Source organism: Bactrocera latifrons, unplaced genomic scaffold, assembly GCF_001853355.1.
Source record: "Bactrocera latifrons isolate USDA-ARS-PBARC rearing strain unplaced genomic scaffold, ASM185335v1 scaffold_643, whole genome shotgun sequence".
Classification (NCBI taxonomy): domain Eukaryota; kingdom Metazoa; phylum Arthropoda; class Insecta; order Diptera; family Tephritidae; genus Bactrocera; species Bactrocera latifrons.
In genome coordinates this window covers 54,613-62,566 of record NW_017537316.1, presented here as the reverse complement: position 1 = coordinate 62,566, position 7,954 = coordinate 54,613, and the positions used below count along the sequence as shown (strand labels likewise).

At 31.9% G+C, this 7,954-nt stretch overlaps 1 protein-coding gene across 3 annotated transcripts in view; it reads right to left on the bottom strand.

Moving 5' to 3' along the window:
• The window catches only part of LOC108975410, an 82,378-nt gene that overhangs the window by 24,855 nt on the left and 49,569 nt on the right, over window positions 1-7,954 (bottom strand). Inside the window, exon 1 of one of the 3 annotated variants that reach the window (XM_018943880.1) lies at window positions 4,565-5,167. The exons of 1 other annotated variant lie outside the window; for it this stretch is intronic. The gene's annotated coding sequence lies outside the window, so the exon portion shown is untranslated. Of the gene's footprint in view, window positions 1-1,863; window positions 1,883-4,564; window positions 5,168-7,954 lie in introns of those variants that run through there. One more of the 3 variants, XM_018943883.1, reaches the window with a different exon arrangement.

Below are 7,954 nucleotides of genomic sequence, written 5' to 3'. Positions count from 1 at the left end.
ATCACATTGAAAAGCAATAGTAAATGTATTTAAAAATGCACAACACTCCCACATTGGTCAAGTGTGGCCAAATTGAAGCCAAACCAGATATGTATTTATGKAAAACTGAAATATTTATGCTAATACTGGCATCAGATCAGTGAAATACTTTCGAGCATGCTAATTGAATTGCACTGGAGTCAACCGGATATCTGACATATGAATTCATATATAAGTTTTTTCATTTTATTAAGTACGAACTTTTTCTAAAATCAAGTAAAGTTTGATTACATATTTTGCTTGGTGTGACGGAGAATATTGCTGAAAGCAAAAATATTTGGTGACATAAAACTTTTGGGCATGTGATGAACTTAAAAAACATTTTCTGAATAATATTTTGTGTCAATTTCGAMTCCTTCATCGCTGTAAAGGAGCGGCAACTTTTCATTCAGTGATATTGCCCTGCAGACGAATTTTTTGGTATCGTTCGACAGCCAGTTTGTCTCTGGGGCCAGACTGCATATATTTTCCTATCTTGCAATAAAAACATTTTTTGGTCCGAAAACAAAATATCTTCTCCATAATTTATCAATATCTGCTGCATTTATGATTTCGATAGCCCTATTCTCTTAGCTATAGAACGCCCCAATTGAACTTCATTTCGTATAATCCTTTCTCTCACACATTTTCCCATAGCTTTCGTCAAGATTTCTTTTTTATTTCGAAACTTCTCATTTCTTTATACCGTTTTGTAAAAGAACATTCTCTCACTATCGAACCGTTCAACATTTTTAAAAATTTATCACGTTTACTTGAATTTTTTCAATTCCATTTGCTTGGTATACTCAGAAAAAAAATGTAATTTAGTTTTGCAAGGCAGGAAACTATGCAAAAAAGTGCCAATTATTAGTATGTATAACATTTTTTTCGCCCTATTTTTTGATCCATTAAATAATTAAGTATTTTTCCACTCGCAAATTGCTCATATCTTCGTTAAATTGTTTCCAAACTTTTATTTAAATCAATTAAAGCACACACACACATTTTAATCACTTTTAATTGCAAGAAAAAGTTCCGCTTAAAATGATGGGCTATGCGAAAGTGGAAAAGCGATATAATGACAGAATGCAATCGCCCGATAAGAGTGTTGCGCTTGACAACAACAAACGTCATTATTGTAAATAAAAAAAAATATTTATTTTCATTGTGCTTTTATATGTGTGCTGAGAGACTTATAAAAGGCAATAATAAAAAGAGCYACTTCAGATATGCAGAAAGAAACTTTTGTATTTTATGGCTAAATAAATTTTTTATTAGCATATAGCAATTGTACCGCTATACACAATTATGAGCGTATGTTTAATTATTACTTTCTGTTTGTAAGATCTAAAGTGTCACATATGAGTAAATTGACGCCTTGCCGTCTGTTGTGCATAAACATATTTTGAAGCTATACATATGTACATTCATACATATGTAGGTACATATTGCAGTTCTCAAATTGCTTTTTGTTTCCCACAAGTTAATAATTTATGACATTAGACGCAACAATGTAAGTTTCATTTTGTTTTTGACAGCGTTCGGAAAACGAAAAAAATACAATGCACGAATAAGAGTTAAAATAACTACATTTTGTAATAGTGTATTCAGCGTGAAAATATGTAAATGTTAATTCAAAAATTACTACTTTTAAGGGGCTAACAGAAATTAAACACTTGTATGCTCTTTCACATAAAATTTTTTGGGATTATACTATATACAAATGTATATATATATATATTGCTTATTTGAAGTTTCTAAGTGAAACTAATTAAGTAAATAGCTTGCATAATACTCGTAAACGTGTCAAATTAAAATTTCATGATTTCTTTATTCATAACTTACCCTCTTATTTCGTTTTTAGGAACTTTACCTCTCTGTATTACCACTTTTCGAGGTTCCAAAAGCAACGAAAATAAGACAAATTTTGTTTTATTTGACAATACAGAAATTTTCTAAAAATATTTAATCTACTGACGATAAAACTAAGTTTGTTCCTATGCTGAAATAATTGTTTCTCACTGCGAATAGAAAACTATGTGGAACAAAAGCAATTAGTTTGCTTTGAAAAATGACTTAACAAAAGTAACATTTTCCGGTATTAATATTTTCTAAGAAGGCTTCCAAGTCATACACAAGTTACTAATTAGATACTAAATAATTCCAGGGAATAAGAAACATYACATTCATACATATGTAGGTACATATTGCAGTATTGCAAAAGGGCACTGTAGTATTGTTTAACAGGAAATGTGCCACTTTTTGCGCAATCGAATTAATTGTTAATTTCATGGTGTTTTTTATAGAATATAAATTTATGAAGTTCATAAAACGTAACAGTTTATAAGATTTGGCAGACAAGTTCACTCTGGGAAATTATTTAAAAACAACACTTTAGCACCAACATTGCTGTGGTATTTTAGTTGACAATACTCATAATAGTTACAGGGTGTTCACAATACAGCAACTAAGCTGAGTTAAACTGTTAAATTCATTTCGATTCAATTCCGTTGATTTTTCATTAATAATAGTAGCATGTTTTTGTTTTCTACTCATATGCATATGTATTTACGTTAGTTTAATGCAGATATGATAATTTTAATAATTTAAAAACAAACAAAATAGTCGAAAAAACTACGAAAAACGAGATAACATACTAGCACTCGTTAATCTTCGTTTAAGAAAATAGTCTAAAGTCGAACAAAAAACTTTAAATCCACTTGTGTTCCACATTCAAGCGTAGATAAGTAAGCCAAAATAAACTAAACGTAAAAAACAATTAAATAAATATAATGACGCATTTAACACGTCGCGGCGCGCGAATAATAAAATTTCAGCACCGAAAATATAGCAAAGAAATCGACAAAAAAAAAAAAAAAAAAAAAAAAAAAGACAAAAAAAAAAAAAAAATAGAAAAAAGTCACCATATGAGTTAGTCCCAAATATATGAATATACATTTATGTGTGTAAATTTGTAAAGCAATAATTAAAAATTCCACTGTATAAATGTACGAACGAGCACAAATCTTCGTTTGGTGATTTTACGAGCCAGTGCAATATCAGCAATTGTCACTAAAATAAAATAGTAAAAAACACTTTTACTTTGTGCCGTAAGTTAGACACTTCAGCACAGCAACAAAATCGGGAAAAGCACTAGCAAGAGTTGTTTGACTAGAGCGAGTGAGTGGCGTTGACAGCAAATAAATATACGAAAAGCTAAACACAATTGTAATCGTCTAACAACTTGAAACACTCGAAGCGCACAGCTAGTGGAGCATAGTGTTAGCAATGTTTTTCCACAATCGAGTACACTTGACTGTGCAATGTCTATACTTCCTTTATACTTTGAGATTACCGCACTCAAAACGCATAATAAATATRAGTACGTACGTAGATATCAAGCATAGTAAAATGACCGTAGTAACAGCTTAGCATCTCTATTTAAGAACAAAAAAAAAAATATTAAAAAAAAGTATGACGAAACACAGCATGCAAAAGTCGCTATTAAACAGCTGGCCTGCTGCTGGCTCAGCAACAACACATACCACAAATAAAAACCGACTGTGTAAATCTTATAAACTTGTATGCGAATACAAATTGCACTCGTACAATGTGCACTGCCCTCTCGGTCAYGCAACGCTGTCTGCGCTTGCAGCGTCACCGACTATGTGCTTGTTTTAATTGACTTTTTTTGCTTTACAAATAGTGAAATATTTTGCTTTTGTATTTATTTAACAGTAGAGTAACTTGACACACACACACGTGTAAAAAAATCAAGAAAAAAGATGCAAACACATTGCGGTCTATAGCGAGAGAAGCCAAAGCAGCGCTGACGACGTCGAAGTCAGCGTTTTAACGCCGCATTTCGAAAAGGTTAAAAACTCGTTTCGAGACCATATGATGACGTTGAACTGTGACGACGTCTGTCGACAGCCACTAGCGACGTTTTGCGCTGGCATCGTCTGCTGTTCGTTTATATTTTAAATGAATGCCTGCCTGGCTAACTTAAACTGGCTGGCTGACTGACCGCTTGTAGTGTAGACTGTCGGCCTTATAGGCAGACATTCGATTTCAGAGTAGTCAACGTTGACTATAAATTATTGTCTTCCAACTATTGTAATTTTTTCTTTTTATTTTCAGTAACATTGCTTCATAAATCTTTCCACACGCTTCTTGTGGTTTCACTGGGGTGTACTTAATTTTTTTTTTTAATTGTATTTAGTAAAGCGGATATGCACATAAAATTGTAGAAATTTTATGTGTTGCACTTCGGCATACACGAAAACTCTTGCCTATGGAATTTTACAAAATCAAGCGAAGCGATTAAAAATTTGTATTTTTGTGTATTTAAATTTTAGGCACGCACTTTTCAGCGCTTTTTAGACTTTCTCGTGTTTTCACACGCTCTACTTCACAATGTTTCTTGCTTTTTACACAAAAAATGATATCGACAATTATGGAATTTCGGCACATACACAACACATGTGATATACATACATATGTATTTACATAGCCACACTTATGATTTTTGGTATTTTTACTTCACCTTTTTCCACTTTAGCACTTATGCTCTGCTTCTTCCGCGATGTTTAGCGAACGATTTCAATTCTAAATGCGCTGACTGCCTCTTCGAACAAAGACTCTGCTTCAGCACACGCACACGGCTGCGTTTGTGTTAGTTAGTATTCCTGCTCAACTTGTATGTATAATGTTTTACTATTGGGGTTTCTTTACTCTTAACTTTATTTTACAATAAATTTTTTGCTTATTGCTGCTTTTATGCAAGCGTTTTGCTTCACAACTTTTGCACTCACTTTACTTCTTGCGTTTGTCATTAAATTTTGTATGTATACTTTGCAGCGATTAAAATTTTCTCATCATAAAGAAATGCATATAAATCGCATACACGCACAAACGTTGCTCCGATGCATATACACACATATGTATTTTACACACGCACATACGCACACAAACACTGTTTCATTTGTATAATTTAGTYTCACACGCGTAACGCGATTTCATTACTTTGGCAAAWATTTTATGGAATAAAAATTCACAATCACTATAATATTAAATTTAGTGATACTACTTCACTGCCTGCTCCGTTGCTGGCATCCGTTCCAAACGAGTTACGAGGCTAGACTGAGTGCTGAACGAGCGCGCTGAGTGCTACTTGTAGTGGCGTTGACGCGAGAGACAATTTGCCAGCCAGCCTTTGAAGAAGCAAATTGTCAGCACACGCTCACATCCAATGAGGGATCATGTATGGGTGGCGGAGCTATAAAGCGCAGCTGCGGGGAGCACACAAGTACTTGGAGCGCGGSAATATCTTCGCTATCACCCAGTCAATTTTAGTGCGACTGCTCATTAATTTTTTTCCTACTACAACGTTTAATGAGCTACTACGAAATTTGAGCGGTACTTGTGCTCTGCAAAAGCGAAACGTTCGCCATAGACAGGTACTGTGATTGCAAAAAAWAAAAAKAAAAATAAAAGTATTTTCGAGTTTGCGCAATTCGTGTGTTACTATACCGTAGGCTGTGCTAAATTTGCACACAATTCACATAGCCCTATTGGGACCAACCAAGAAACCAGCTTTTTTTTTTTAAGAAATACTAGTTAATTGATATTAGTTGGTTAAAGTTGAAGTTAAATGCAATACAAATTATTCACTAGAACAATAATGCAATGCATTCATTTATTGTAAAAACGTGTCAACTGCTTATTATACATTTATTACACACATGCAACATTTCATATTGCTTGCCACTATCATTTCATACTACCAGCAAGTATATACTTACATATGTATGTACATATATTTGCGTTCATTAAGCTCAGCAAATTACTATTTCAATTAGAATTACAAATTTGTATTAATTAGGCTTGGTTTTTTAAATATAAAATAATAAAATTTTATTGCATATTGTATATTTTTAATTTAAATAATAGATTTCAACCGGATTTTCGAGATTTCAGCAGCTATAGAATATATCAAATAAGTGAGAGCCATAATACTTGCGCGCAAAAATTCCGCAATACAACTCTGAAAAAATATGAGATCATCGATATTTTTGTATTKTGTGAACTATAAATAATGTAAAATGAAATACTTTGTATATATGTATGTATGTATTCATTCGGTTGCGATAACTTTACAAATTTGTAGAGTCGAAGAGAATTCCACAATTTCAGGTGTATAACTCAAAAATGAGATCATTGCTATTTATGGCGAAAAACAAGTCACTGAATATAGAGCTACACGAAAATATACAACGGTAACCAGTTTGGCGAAATTTCAGTGACGATAACTTTGAAAGAAGTATAATAATAAGAGAGTGGAAAAAGACAAGAGATTATTGCTTTTGAAAAATTCCGGTTTAAATATTTACTATACGGATATTTAATTGTTTTTAATCATCTATTGATAATCAATTCTTTGTAAAACCATTACTCTGACTATTGTACTAATACATTTTSAACTAAATAAAGAAAAACTGTTTATAATTTCCTACGAGAAAAGTACTCGTATTATGCATATTAAACTCAAATATATTAAGAGAATTAGAGCAGAGGAGAGGGAAAGAGAGAGAGAGAGAGAGAGAGAGAAACAATAAAGCACTAGTTTGCTGAGACAAATTTTTCGCTCAGACTACTGAAAAATAGTTAAAAGAGAGAAACTCTTTTGCAGAAAATACAGAATTACCGGACAATGAATGAATTTTCCAAAAACCTATATTAGAGGCAAGCAGTTGGGAAAATAGAATTTTGCCCACCACATGAAGTGTGTTTCATTGAGATAAATATTCGAGTATCCTCCAACAAATTTTACGTATTAAAGCAAAGAATAACTTAAAACAATTACAATATTGGTCATATAATTTGTTAAATCATTATTACAGTTTCATATAAATGTGTTTTCCAGAATTTATGCTTAAAATATGAAGAATTTTCAAAATTACAATTAAACATTGTTTTAAATACATAAAATGTAGATGAAGGAACTTGATTAATATTTTTAATCAATAATACTAACAAAACAACTGAGTCTACCTACATGAGCTCATGTTCCGCTGTCAGCTGTTTTGTGGACCATGCAATTCACCATATAGATAATAATAAAAATGTTGAGCTAAAGCAGCTGTCAAGTGTGTTTAGCACTCATTACGACAATTATTAAATAAAAACASTTTACAGTTATAATCATACATATAAGAATACTGAAATGGAAAGAAACACTTATATAAAAAGTAAACATAAACACAAATAATAATAGAAACGCATAAGCAAAATAAATACCAAACAAATATGAGGATTAAGATTTATTTTGTGCTGTAAAATAAAGCTCATTTAAGTTAGAACACCATATATTTTATCATAATGTTAATATAGCTCTTGTTAGTAGCAAAAATTTCCATAGACTTGCCTAAACTTCCTTACTACTATTGTAAATATAGAGAGGTAGTATAAAGATAACGACTAAAGCCGGTGAATTAAGACGCGTGGCTGACGAGCACCCAGAACATAAAATAGAGGTACGAAAAAAAAAAGAAAATTTAACATTATGAGTGCCTCGTATATATGTTTTTAATACAGTCTAATTTTTTGAGTACTTTTGGATTATAAGCTAATTTTATTTTAATACATTGTGCTTTTAATCCAATTTGCCTTGTTTCACCGTTTTTGCAGCTTATTTTGTGCGTTCAAGTCGAATTTGATAAGATAATATATGTATGTATGTATGTATGTATGCAAAAACCTGTATTATTTATATGACAATCTGGAGGCGCCATAAAACAAGTGTTTAAGCGTCACTAGCACAGCAAATTGTTTGTTTGGCTTTTCYAGACTCTTTTTATGAAATGCAAGAACGAGTTGAACAAAATAAACAAATAAATAATAAGGTTCAACTGGTTGTGTCTAGCAATTTAATATA